Genomic DNA, 14773 nt, shown 5'->3' with positions numbered 1-14773 from the left:
CAGCCCAATCAGACTCCGTAACCTTAAAGGGATCTTAAGGATGCCAAGTCGTGGAGCCACAGACTCAGTACAAGGACGAGGACGTCCAAGACTGCACAATCACTCACACATACACACACACACACACACACACACACACACACAAGACAAGGGAATTCAAGCCTTCCACCAGTGACCGTCTCGTCCTTAACACTAGACTGTCAAGTCTGGTCCCATGCCAGGGTGTGACGAGACTGTATTCGAGCCCGGTCCCAAACCAGGGTGTGCGCCAAGAGAGAGGCGACCCTCAGATATACTTACCTTCTTCGTGAGTTTGTCGGCCGACGTGAACTTGACCGGGCATTCAGTGGTCCCCTATTGCCCCACGCTGGGCGCCAGGTGTGAGGGCCCTGCCCTGTCCAGCAGGTAGGACCCTTTGTGGGACTGAGAAGGGGACGCAGCCAAATGAACAGACGCAGAGACAAAGGGAGGAGGAAAGAGAGAGAGAGAGAGAGAGCGTTTATTCACTGGAAGCTACAGCATTTATACCTGCTTGCTGGGAGGCAGTGGTATGGTATACGTGCCTGGACCCCCGTACCGGTAGTGGTCAATCATAGATAAACAATGGCGGGGCAGTAAGGTCAGCAAGGTCAGCAATGGCAGGAAGTTTAAGTAGGCCTCTGTTTGAAAAAAGCCAGGCTCTGTCTTAAAATGGCTCCTTGCATCTGGCTTCCTATATCTGGCTTCCTACATCTGGCTTCCTACAGTTGACTCAGCCCACACGGCAGTAGCATCATCTTTGGGCCCGAATGTAGGGAGCCATTTTACCTTACTGATCTTATCCTGTCACTATTTGTTTAATCACTAGCTAACCCCATGCCACACCTAGCAAAGGTTGCCACTCCTAATCTTACTGATCTTATCCTATCAGCATTTGTTTATTACTAGCTAAATCCCGTGCCACACCCTGCACTTCTGTTGGGGGTCCTGGAACCACCTCCTCCCAACAGGGAGGTATAAAATACTGTAACTGCCATAGAATAAACGCCTTTTCTCCCTCCTCCGGGCTCTGCGTCTGTTCTTTCGGCTGCGCCCTACGAAGGGTTCTCCCTGCTGAACAGAACGAGACCTCCACATCGACTTCCACACCTGGCGCCCAACGTGGCTGTCGAATTCACGGAAAAAGTGAGTATTTCTGAGGGTCGCCTTTCTCTTGGCACACACCGTGGTGCGGGAATGGCCTACTTACCCTCTGATTCCTCCATCCCTACCTACTCCTGGGAATCCCCAGTTATTTGCATCCTTTGTGTTATTTGCATCCTTTGTCTCGCTAATTTTATTTGGATCTTAAATGAGATTTTTAAGGCGAGAAAAAGTCAGTCATTTGCAGAGATTCAGCACCGTGTTTCCGAAATTGAGATTTTTTTGAGGAAAAAGTATGAGAGTTCAGAGGCTTCCTCAGTCTTTGGGGATGAGGCACCCCTCATGCAGGGGACTGACTCCTCCCGCGCAGAGGCACCTCCGAGACTTTATCCTGTGACTTCTGATATCCCCGATCCCTCTCCTCCGGAACTTAAATCCTTGCCCCTGGAGGACAAGGCTACCCAGGTAGATGAGGAGGAGAGGTGTAAGCTGGAGGACAAGGCTACCCAGGTAGATGAGGAGGAGAGGTGTCAGCCGTCAGCTCCACCACTCCATTATCTGTCCCATGACACTGCCTTTTTTAATCCCCCATACGCCAGTGAGGCACCCCGCCAGCTTGCCCAGGACACCGCTGCCTTAATAAGGCAGGTGGTTCAAGAACTAGTGAGTGCCCTGCAGCCTTCTACCCTCTCCCAAGAATCTAGTGCAAATTCGGTCTCTCCTCCGCCCTGCCACACTCTAGCTTCAAAACCTATGGCTGCCTTCCCAGTTACCAGGTCCCATTCTCGGGCCCCCAAATACCCCACCTCTGCCACGGCTCCACCTGATGATGATCCCTCAGACAGAGAAGTTGAGGAGGCCAATCAGCCTGAGGAAGGGGCACATTCCCAAGAGGAAAATTCCCCTCAGGACGTAGCTCTGCAGGCACCAATCCGCCAAAGCTACCGTAGATTGAAATTCGAAGACCTGAAAGATTTAAAGGCTGCTGTCTCTTCTTGCGGCCCCACTGCTCCTTTTACGCTTGGCCTTTTGGACTCCTTTTGTGAGGGATGGCTCACGCCGAACGACTGGTTCTCAGTCGCTAAGGCTGTCCTGAGTAGGGGAGACTATCTCTTGTGGAAAGCAGATTATTTAGAACGATGCCAAGAAATGGCGCGCCGCAACATCGAGGCAGGAGGCTCTTCCTCATCCTGGATCTTTGCTAAATTTCAGGGTCAGGCACCCTTTGATTCTAATGAGGTGCAGGCTCAATTTCCCCCAGGGCTACTTGCCCAAATACATGTGGCTGCCCTCCGGGCCTGGAAGGCACTTCCCTCTAAAGGGTCGGTGGTAACATCCTTAGCCAAAGTTCGTCAGGGAGCTAACGAGCCCTATAGTGATTTCATAGGGCGCCTCACGGAGGCGGCTGAAAAACTCATGGGAAACGAAGAGACGGATAATGAGCTGATCCGCCATTTGGCCTATGAGAATGCTAATCCCATCTGCCAGGCCACACTCCGCCCCTATAAGCGTGGGAAGACCCTCTCAGAATACATTCGGCTATGCTCCGAGGTTGATCCCACCACCCAAAAAATAGGGCATGCTATAGGGGCTGCCTTCAAACAGTTCTCTATTCAACCATCGAGCAGTCAGAACAAGCTGTGCTTTGGCTGTCGGCAGCCTGGACATTTCTTAAGAAACTGTCCCAATAAAAAATCGCGGCCCAGACCTAGAAGTCCTTGCCCTAAGTGCAAACAGGGTTTCCACTGGGCGTCAGAGTGCCGCCAGAAGGCCAGGCCGGGAAACTGGGCACAGGGCCAGCCCCAGGGCCCCCAGTCCGCTCCCTCTCCCGTGTCTGGGGCACCTCAGAATCATGGGCCGTTCAACCCATCGGCGTCCAGCCCCCAATTCGCTCCCTCTCCCATGACCGGGGCACCTCAAAATCATGGGCTGTTCAACCCATCGGCACCCAACCCCTCTGCAGAGCCATCCCATACTCAGCCGGATTGGATCTCTGTGCCACCTCCCGCACAATATTAGTTAAAGAACAGGGACCCCAGATAGTGTATGTCAACGCCTGTGGCCCTTTGCCATCTGGAACTTTTGGCCTAATTATTGGGCGAGGCAATATGCTCCCTCAGGGCGTGCAAGTACTCCCCGGGATTATAGATGCTGATTTTCAAGGGCAGATTGGAGTAGTAGTTGAATCACTCTCCCCATTTTCAGTCTTGGACGCTGGCGCGCGGCTAGCACAGCTAATACTCATTCCAATAACAACAGTACAAAAACCACCCCCAATGTCAGAGACTTTTGCATTTTTTGCCCAACGCATTCTTAATCACAAGGGCTTGATGACTTTAGAGATCAACGGGAAGGAATTTTTAGGTCTGATTGACACTGGTGCGGATGTAACAGTCATTGCTGAAAAAGACTGGCCAAAAAGGTGGCCCCTCACCCCCTCATTGACTCACCTTCAGGGTATAGGTCAATCCCAAAACCCTATGTTAAGCTCATTTACCCTTGATTGGCGCACCAAGGAGGGAAAATCCGGGATGGTACGCCCCTATGTTCTGCCCGGACTCCCACTCAATCTCTGGGGCAGGGATATCCTTTCACAAATGGACCTTATACTAATTGATGCCAAGGGCCTAGACATGCTCCTTTCAGCAGGTTATTCTCCCGGAAAGGTTCTAGGAAAATACCTCCAGGGCACGCCTGCGCCGCTAGCCCTCGACCCAGTGAAAAATGACCACACAGGCTTAGGTTTATTCTCAGTTACTGCCACTGCTCCTCCTGCACCCCATACGGATAAGATCATATGGAAGTCCAATGAGCCTGTATGGGTGGACCAGTGGCCGCTTCCCACTGAAAAATTACAGGCTGCCAGGTTGTTAGTGCAGGAACAACTCGCGGCGGGACACATAGAACCCACCTCTTCCCCCTGGAACACACCCATTTTTGTTATAAAAAAGAAAAACGGCAGTTGGCGACTGCTACAGGATCTACGAGCAGTAAATAAAACCATGGTCATTTTCGGGGCGCTTCAACCTGGACTGCCGTCCCCAGCAGCCATCCCTTCAGAAATGTATAAGATAGTACTCGATTTAAAAGACTGCTTCTTCTCAATTCCCTTGCATCCTGATGATCGCCCCCGTTTTGCCTTTAGTTTGCCAGCTATTAATTATAAAGAGCCCATGCAACGTTTTCAATGGAAGGTTTTACCCCAGGGAATGGCAAATAGCCCCACACTGTGTCAAAAATTTGTGGCTCAAATTCTTGCTCCCATTAGGGCACAATGGCCCGACATCTATATGATCCATTATATGGATGATATACTGCTTGCTGGATCTGACCCACAGGCCACTATGCTCTGTTGCAATCAGGTGATCCGTGCGTTTACTCAGTCTGGCTTTCAAATTGCCCCCGAAAAAATTCAGATCGCTGACCCTTATACCTTTCTTGGATTTCGTCTTCAGGGGTCCCGTGTACTTTTGCAAAAAACGCAGCTGAAGCTTACTTCATTAAAGACACTACATGATTTTCAACAACTGCTTGGGCATATTACATGGCTCAGTCCCTATCTGAAACTTACCAAAGGAGACCTTATGCCCCTGTATGACCTTTTGCGCGGTGACGCTGACCCTTCTTCCCCTCGGAGTCTGACACCAGCAGCCCGAGAATCCCTAGTTCTCATAGAAAAAGCGATTGAAGGTCACTTTGTTTGCTCTCTAGATTATCAGCGCCCTTTTCACCTCCTTATCTTCGCTACTCCTCATTCTCCCACGGGCTTAATTTGGCAGGAAAACCCTGTTTCTTGGATTCACCTTCCTGCCACACCAAAGAAAGTTCTTGTACCCTACTATCTCTTAGTGGCATCCTTAATTATTGAAGGAAGGAGTTTCTCTCGTAGACACTTTGGTCTTGAACCGGCTTCTGTTATTCAACCCTACAATAAGGAACAGATAGATTGGCTTCTTCAAAATACTGATGATTGGCCCATCGCCTGCGCTTCCTTTTCAGGAATTTTAGATAATCATTATCCCCCCAATAAGTTGATACAATTTATGGCTTTACATCAATGGGTTTTTCCTGTTGTCACTAAGACCAGCCCTATCCCTGGGGCTAAAGTGATTTTCACTGATGGATCCTCTAATGGCCAGGCCGCCTATGCCTGTGAGGGTGAGACTGTTTCTTTTTCCACAAAGGAGTCCTCTGCTCAGCTGGTTGAACTCACAGCTGTTCTAATGGTTTTTAAAAATTTTTCCCTTCTTCCTTTTAATTTATACACGGATAGTGCCTATGTGGCCTTCTCTATACCATTACTGGAGACTATTAGTTACATTAAACCCTCCTCCCCCGCAACGTCATTGTTTTTGCAAATCCAACAGTATATTCGCTCCCGGCGAGCTCCATTTTTCATAGGTCATCTTCGTGCCCACACTAACCTCCCTGGGCCACTGGCGGCAGGTAATCACTTGGCAGATTTGGCCACCCGATCTTTCACAGCGCTAACTCTACAAGCAGATCCGCTGCAGGAGGCCACAACTGCACATGCCCTTCACCATCTGAATGCTCAAACTCTCCGCCTTATGTTTAAAATCACGCGTGAGCAGGCACGGCAGATTGTGCGCCAGTGCCCTTCCTGTGTATCCCTTCTACCCGTGCCTCACTTAGGGGTCAATCCCCGAGGACTAGTCCCTAATGCCATCTGGCAAATGGATGTCACTCATATTCATTCCTTTGGGCAGCTTAAATATGTGCATGTGACTATTGATACCTTTAGTGGGTTTATTTGCGCCTCAGCCCAGACTGGAGAGGCCTCAAAAAATGTCATTGCTCATGTCTTGCACTGCTTTTCTGTACTGGGCAAACCGCAGCTAATAAAAACAGACAATGGTCCAGGATACACTGGAAAAAAGTTTGAGCATTTTTGTAAGAAGCTGCAGATTTCCCATCATACAGGGATCCCCTATAACCCTCAAGGGCAGGGGATAGTGGAGCGAGCCCATCTCACTCTTAAAACATATATTCAAAAGCTCCAGACAGAAAAGGAACTGTACCCAGCCTCACTTTCCCCTAAGACGTTACTATCTCACGCTTTGTTTGTCATGAACTTTCTTATACTGGACAAAGAAGGTCGCAGTGCAGCAGACCGTTTTTGGCATACTTCCACCAGCCACACTTATGCAAAAGTAAGGTGGAAAGACCCTCTGAGTGGTCTATGGAAGGGCCCTGATCCAGTCCTTATATGGGGCCGAGGATCAGCCTGCATATTTGATGCTGCTGATAGTGTAGCCCGCTGGCTCCCCGAACGACTGATAAGGCAGGTCGACACACCTGCTCAGGCTGAACCGACTTCCACCCAGAGAATAAATGAATCCTCTGAGGACAGTGTCCCTTCTGCCACTGCCCAGGAACTTGCTTGTGCTCAGTCAGCCGCGTCGGGAGTGACCAACTAGTGGTCTCGCTCACAGAACAGTTATTCAGACTTGGCCTGGCTGGAGCAGGAACCAGTATTACTTCAAGACCGAAGATGATGCCCGTAGGGCAGGATCGGGAGTCTCAGTGTGAATGTGGTGAGTGGGGTGCGCACCCGCGTGAAAGAAGGACCGGTCCGAGCGTGTGCAGGAGTAAGATTTGTGCGTGTGCTCCTAGTGTGTGTGCAATTGTCTCATTATCTTTCTTAGTTCTGCTTACTTTTCAACAACTTTTGAGAAGGTTTTGCCAGCTTATATCAACAAAAGTGCTTTCTTGACCCGTTTTTTCAACAAGCAGGAAACTGGCTGCTCAGGCAGAGAAACGGGGAGCAATGTTCCCAATCGGCCGACAGGGCTCACTTTGCCCTGGGGACTGCTCTTTCCTTTCTCAGTCTATCAGTTTTTTCCTGCCATTCTTGAAGGGTCAGATTGATCGATCAAGTATATATTTGTGCACATGTGTGATGTTTATTGTCTGACTGTCTGTCTCTCTGTCTGTGGAACACTCGAGTATTAGAGCTAGTTTAAAGTCAGTAATTCTTAGATCTGGGCAAACAAAATCAAGGGAGGTCAGAGTGATCTGGAGCCCAGCAATTTAAAAGATCTAAGTATCTTTGGAGCTTGCTAGATTCAGGTCTAAACAAAGATTTCTAATCAGAATGTGGCGCCTACAAAGAAATTGAAATTTTTAATCCAGATTTCATATTGGGAGAACATTAATAGTTATTAACAGTTGAAATCCTCTTGAATTCTAGTAAGCTAAACATATCTATTGGACTTACATTCCTCACCCTCCACTTTTACAGGTTGTAGATTGGACCATGCCAGGACCCAGTATCTGGGCTAACAATTCCTTTTTTTTACCCCCTCCATGGGATTCACAGATGCCTCAGCTGCCGAATAAAGAAGAAACACCTTTTAATTTTTTCTCTAGGATACTCACTTGATCCTGTCTGCATTGGAGTGCCTCCCTGTCTCCCTCTTCACTTTCAGACTTGGATTCATACCAAGTCCCAAATTCATACTACCTCTGATCACTCACAAAAAGATTTTTCTTTTCTGGTGATTGTGCATTATCTACCTGTCTCAATTCTTCCCTCTCAATCCAAGATTCTCCCCACAGTATAATTTTATTAAGGGCCGGATCGCATATGGTTACCAGTGAACCTGACCAGAGAATGGCAACGCTCCCCCGATAAAGGGCTCCTGACTGAAGATCTGACACAACTGCTCCGGTGCTCCTGATGATTCCTTGGGCCTCTGATCACAGCTATCCTGGACTCATTGCTGTAACCACCACTGATGCTGTTGCAGGAATAGTTCTTCAAGCCTCGGTCCAGACACACAACTTCGTCTAAACATGACAAAATGACTCTTACCACCTTGGGACAATGCAGGCTACTGTCAACCATGATGTTGAGCAACAATTGGACACTCTACAGCAAGTGCTACTTTGGGTCCAGGGCTGGGTTAATATCTTAGAGTAACAAATGAGATTTTCGAGTGTTTAAGGATCTTTGGCTTGATTTGTAGGACCTCATCTTCCCCCAGTTCTTTACCTTGAGGATGCCGGGCTCCCAAGGATTTATTCTTGTGGATCAGGTTGCCAGGCAAAGCACTGCAAGGGAGGGCTGATACCCTGGCCTGGCTCCCTGCGAGGTATTCTGGTATAGCTTAGAGGTTACTCCAAAACCAAGGATTGATGGGGCCTATGAGGAGCCCCCTGCATAGACCCGATCATCCTTTCCTTCCTCTCCCTGCAAAAATGGAGTCTTTATGTCACAAGGGATACCGGACAATGCCTCCCCTGACCACATTTAATTTAAAACAAAACAGGGGGAGATGTAGGGAGCCATTTTACCTTACTGATCTTATCCTGTCACTATTTGTTTAATCACTAGCTAACCCCATGCCACACCTAGCAAAGGTTGCCACTCCTAATCTTACTGATCTTATCCTATCAGCATTTGTTTATTACTAGCTAAATCCCGTGCCACACCCTGCACTTCTGTTGGGGGTCCTGGAACCACCTCCTCCCAACAGGGAGGTATAAAATACTGTAACTGCCATAGAATAAACGCCTTTTCTCCCTCCTCCGGGCTCTGCGTCTGTTCTTTCGGCTGCGCCCTACGAAGGGTTCTCCCTGCTGAACAGAACGAGACCTCCACATCGACTTCCACACCCGAAGCATTCAATTCTCATTTTAGAGTCATACCAAGCAGTGCTCTGGCACCATGAAGTGCTGGAGATTGAGGTCCAGCCTCCTACATGCAAAACATGTGCCCTAGCCCCAAGCCTTTAGTTCTTAGGAAGTTGACATATTTTAAGTCAATTGTGTAAAACCAGCCAAGTCTGCTTCCAAGCACTGTAACTCATGTATATACAAAACATTTTGAGGAATTGTTGGTTTTAATAAGATTTTATAGACATTCAGGGGCTGGAGCTATAGCACAGCAGTGAGGGCGTTTGCCTTGCACGCGGCCAACCCGGGTTCAATTCCCAGCATCCCATATGGTCCCCTGAGCACCGCCAGGAGTGGTTCCTGAGTGCATGAGCCAGGAGTAACCCCTGTGCATCGCCAGGTGTGACACACACACACACACACACACACACAAAAAAAAAAGATTTTATAGACATTCAAGACATCCAGTATTTGTATGAACAAAAGCCCTATAAATTAACATGGTGCAGAACACTCCACACGAGAATACCCATAAAAAAGCACACCAGGATCTTTTCCGTCAACAGGGCAACTGCTGCAGTTTCCTCATGTGGACAGCACCTGCCCAAACGCTGAGTCTTCTTTGTGTTGACCTAAATTTAAGTTAAGTACAAATCACAGCAAAAATTAAAGTTTTCATCTTTCATGAAATGACTGGAAATAACATACATTTCCATGACACCCATACTACGGCGTTTGGAGTCACAGTAAGACACACAGAATTAACATCCATAATTATGACGAATGCCAACATTTCAAGCAGTAATTTCTGTTACATGGCAAACAAAATCAAGAAAGCCACCATCACACACAAGAGACCCGTCGCTTCAGACACGGCAGATCCCAGGATAGCATATGAGAAGAGCTGCTGCTTCAGCCAAGGGTCTCTGGCATAACCAACGATAAGGCTGCCAAACCCTGTTCCAACACCAGCACCTGACCCAGCCACTCCTGCTGTTGCAGCACCTGCACCAGTAAATCTGGCAGCAGTATCAGTGTCTCTGCTGATCGCACTGGTCGGAAGCTCCCTCTGGATTAGCTGAGACACACCATTCTGGGCCTCACTAAATACCGCTGAGCCGTCTCCAGTCCTGGTCGAGATAACACTGATGCTGATGTTGGTCTGTAAGCAACGCCGGATCCAACCCGGATCAGAGCCAGGGTGCAGGCGAGCGTGGCGCAGGCAAACATCTTAGAGTCTTCTGGGGTGGCGCTGCTGGAGGACATGGGTGGCAGGCGAAATGGGCTCCTCTCCCGCTTCCTCTCTTCCCCGGAGGTGGTGGCAGCAGCGGCGGCGGCAGAGGTCAAAGGAGTGGGACCCGTGAACCCCACTTTAAATTCCAAGCACCACATATGGTCCCTGGAGCACTTTCAGGAGAGATCCCTGAGCACAGTGCCAGGAGTCAGCACTGAGCAGTACCAAATGTGCTCCCGAAACAAAAGTATTTGCCATCTTAATCACAGGGAAGTTTGCACTACCTTTCATTGCATAATGGTCAGATTTTATTCCCTTTTTTTGCAAAAACAAAAAACAGTAGTGGCGTCATGTGAAGTTTTTTTTAAAAATTATGCTGTTTTTCTTTAAAACCACGCAACAATTATAAGGTAGACAGTTTTGCAGTAAAAAGTGGTTCTGTGAATAAAGGACACACCACCCTCCCCACCATCCATCTCCAGGATTCTGCATCCTGAAGAATGAATATCCTGTGATGAATGAATATCCTGGGTTGCACACTGTGTGTTGTTGGGAAGAGGTTGCTCACTTGGTCTTCAGTGCTCACTGGGGGCTCTACCTGTGGCTGGGGTGCTGCCACACACTTGGTTGCAGATCACGAGGGATCACCCTCACCAGAGCCAAGTGCTGGGAATCACAGCAACATGGGGTGGTGGCAGGAATCAAAACTCAGAGGGCTGGAGCAATAGCACAGCGGGTAGGGCGTTTGCCTTGCATGCGGCCAACCCGGGTTCGAATCCCAGCATCCCATATGGTCCCCCAAGCACCGCCAGGAGTGGTTCCTGAGTGCATGAGCCAGGAGTAACCCCTGTGCATCACTGGGTGTGACCCCGAAAAAAAGAAAAAAAAACTCAGAGTCTCAAGGTAGGTGCTTTTCCACTAAACCACCTTTTTTTTTTTTTTTTTTTGCTTTTTGGGTCACACCCAGTGATGCTCAGGGGTTACTCCTGGCTCTGCACTCAGGAATTACCCCTGTCGGTTCTCAGGAGGCCATATGGGATGCTGGGAATCAAATCCAGGTCAGCCATGTGCAAAGCAAATGCCCTACCCGCTGTGCTATCGCTCCAGCTCCTGGGTTCTATTTTTTTTAAATTATCATTTATTATTTAGGGGGAGGGCGCGGAGGCCACACCTGACAGTGCTCAGGAACTACTTCTGCTCTGGTCTGTGTGGGTTGGCATGGATGTGGGCAAAAGGAACCTAACAGATGCATCAAACCCAAGTCTCCAGCTTGTGAATATGCACTCAGCTATTTATGTTATTTCTCTGGCCTGTCTCTTTGTTTTGTGGGGGGGGGGGGCGGGGGGGTGACACCTGATGGTGTTCAGGAGCTACTTCTGGCTCAGTGATTGGGATCACTCTCAGTGGTGCTCATGTATACCAAGTATTGAACCCAGGGCTCCTGCAAGCAAAGCATGTGCTCCAGCCTTGTGAGCTGCTGCCTCCCTAACCCTTCCTTAACATAGCACTGTGGCATTGTCCTCCTGTTGTTCATCGGTTTGCTCGAGCAAGAACAGTAACATCTCCATTGTGAGACTTGTTGTTACTGTTTTTGGCATATTGAATATGCCACGGGAAGCTTGCCAGGCTCTACCGTGCGGGCGGGATACTCTTGGTAGCTTGCCGGGCTCTCTGAGAGGGACAGAGGAATCAAACCCAGGTCGGCTGTGTACAAAGCAAACTCCCTACCTGCTGTGCTAAATTAAAATGACAGAGGCTGGGGAAATAGTCCCTGAGCAATGTTCAGTGTGGCACCCAAACAAAAACAAAATAAGGAAAAACCTCTTCAACAACTGGTGCTGGGAAAACTGGTTAGTCACCAGGAAAAATATAAATTAAAATAATTAGATTAAATACCTTGATAGGAAACTTGAATCCATAGATTATATTGAGGAGAACATAGGTAAAACCCCACCATGTGCACTGAGCAAGAAGTGTGACTCTAATCCAGGACACTGAATCCAGATGATACTGAATCTAGAAATTTCTTCAATGATTCAATGCCATTGGCCTAGCAAATAGAAGCAAAGATAAGCAAATGAAAGCAAAGATAGACAATAGGACTAAACCTAATTGAGAAACTTCCACACTGCAATGAGACTGGAGTGATAGCACTGCGGGTAGGGCATTTGCTTTGCACGCGGCTGACCCGCGTTCGATTCCTCCGTCCCTCTCCGAGAGCCTGGCAAGCTACCGAGAATATCCTGCCCACACGGCAAAGCCTGGCTAGCTACCGGTGGAGTATTCAGTATGCCAAAAACAGTAACAACAAGTCTCACAATGGAGACGTTATTGGTGCCCGCTCAAGCAAATGGAACAACGGGACAACAGTGCTACGACAGTGCTGCACTGCAATAGGAATGACGGCCAGAGTTTCAATTCTGGTAAATCTTCAGGTGAGTACCCTCAAGGAACAGGCTCGGGGCTGAGGCAAACTCCCAGAGCCAAAGAACAGTTTGGGCCTCCCAGAAGTATACAGCCACTAACGCAACCACTTGGTACTCTCCCTCCATAACACACAGTGAGCTCAGCTGTAGTTGGGCAGGAATACAAGGAGCAGTAACGGGCACAATGGGAAAGCAGCACAGAACCCCACCACGTGCACTGAGCAAGAAGTGTGACTCTAAAGACTCAAATAACATAAGTATATAACCTCTCAGATAAAGGAGTTTAGAAAGGAAATGTTGAGAAGGTTCAATGAGCTCAAAGCCACAATGGTACAAATAGTCATCAGACATAAGATGAAAACAAATGAGAAAACCACAAGCAGAAATGACAGAACTTAAGAATTTGGTAGAGGGGCCAGAGCACAGCCAGTAGGGCGTTTGCCTTGCACACGGCCAACCTGGGTTCGATCCCCAGCATCCCATATGGTCTCCCCAGCACCGCCAGGAGTAATTCCTGAGTGCATGAGCCAGGAGTAACCCCTGTGCATCACCCAGTGTGACCCAAAAAGCATTTGGTAGAGGAAAAACTCCCTGGAAGGTCTTAGCAGAGTAACAGCAGCTGAGGACAAAATCAGCGAACCCCAAGATGAGATTCAGACAACCTCTAAATATCAGCAGAAATGGGGGGAAAGCCTAAAAATAAATGAATGGCAGGCAAGAGAACTTTGAGATAAATTCAAGAGGAGCAACATAAGAATCACTGGGGTCCTGGGAGGCTAGGAAGATGATCTCGATGAAGAAGTAACAGTCAAAGACATCATTTCTGAGAAGTTGCCACAGAGCTGGAGAGTGCAGGCACCCAAATCCAAGAGGTCCAAAGGGTACCAGCTAAAAGAGACCCAAATAAAAAGACCTAAGATAAAACTTAATCAGGATGAGGAAAACTGTAGCGGGAATACCAAAAACAGCAAGATGAAAGAAGGAAATTTTGTAGAAAGGAGCATGCCTAAGGCTTATAGCAGATTTACCAAGTGTCCCCCTATGGGCCCAAAGACAATGGTGGGATAGTGTGAGATACAACAAAAACAAACAAACAAACAAAAAAACTCATGGGGGACTAGAGTGATAGTACAGCGGGGAAGGCACTTGCCTTGCTTGCAGCTGACCTGGGTTCAATCTCCAGCATCCTCTATATTCCCCCAAGTCCATCGGGAGTGATTTCTTAGTGCAGAACCAGAAGTAACACCTGAGCATTGCCAGGTATGGCCCCCAAAAACAAAGTAAACAACTCAATGAAAGGAATGCCTCACTAAGAACATTTTACCCAACCAGACTTTAATTCAGATCTGAAGGAACAATACAGAGCTTCGCAGATAAACAACTCAAGAACTTCATAGATTCAAAACCAACTCTGCAAGACAGTCTACAGGGGCTTCTTTTAGACAAGACAAATCTAGAAACTGAGTTTTCATATGACCCAGCAATACCACTTCTGGGAATATTCCCTGGGGCCCAAAAACACACAACAGAAATGCCATCTGCACTTCTATGACCTGTGCATGGCTTAACAACCTAGGGCACCTAGGAAGGGGGCGGGTTAGCATAGTGCCCACCCAAACAGAGCCGCTGGAAGACTCTTGCCCCCACAACCCCAAATCGTTGTCATGTCCCTCTCTGGACTCCACTATCTCGGGACAAACCTCTCCGAGATATTAATCTGCTAAAAATTTGGGGATGTGGATTTTGTGACTGAAATCACCAGACTTTCTCCAGGATGGGTTACCTCTCCCCGGCTCTCTGTACTTCTGGAAGCCCTGGCAGTTACATCCACACTCCAAAGCTACCACCCAATTAAAAAAGTGACACCAGCTGTGCCTTCCCAATAAAAATACTGATTGCCCTGAACAAACACAATAACTTCTTATTACCTGTATTGCAAGCCATAATGCAAAGAAAGAGAAAAATAAAAAGGTGCCTGCCATAGAAGCAGGCAGGGCTTGGAGGATGGTGAGAGGTAAACTGGGAACATTGGTGGTGGAAATGTACACTAGTGGAGGTATGGATGTTGGCAGATTGTATGGCTGAAATCCAGTCATGAACACAGCTTTGTAATGGCCTATTTCATAGGTGATTCAATTAAAAAATTAAAAAGTTATGAGATATGAGAGGATCATTTATTTTTAGGGGGTAGAGGTGATGCTTAGGGATTTCTCCTGGCTCTGCACTCAGAAATCACTCCTGGTGGTGCTTGGGGGACTATATGGTGTGCTGGCGATTGAACCTGGGTCATGGCATGCAAGGCAAATACCCTACCCACTGTACTATTGCTCTGATCCCAAGAGGGTAATTTCTT

At 48.1% G+C, this 14773-nt stretch overlaps 1 pseudogene; it reads right to left on the bottom strand.

Annotated features, from left to right (window-relative positions):
- Positions 1 to 9381: 9381 nt before the first annotated feature.
- Positions 9382 to 9990, bottom strand: LOC101541717 (ATP synthase F(0) complex subunit C3, mitochondrial-like; annotated as a pseudogene).
- Positions 9991 to 14773: the final 4783 nt, after the last annotated feature.

This window comes from Sorex araneus, chromosome 3 (assembly GCF_027595985.1).
Source record: "Sorex araneus isolate mSorAra2 chromosome 3, mSorAra2.pri, whole genome shotgun sequence".
Lineage (NCBI taxonomy): Eukaryota > Metazoa > Chordata > Mammalia > Eulipotyphla > Soricidae > Sorex > Sorex araneus.
This window is presented reverse-complemented; position numbering and strand designations above follow the sequence as displayed.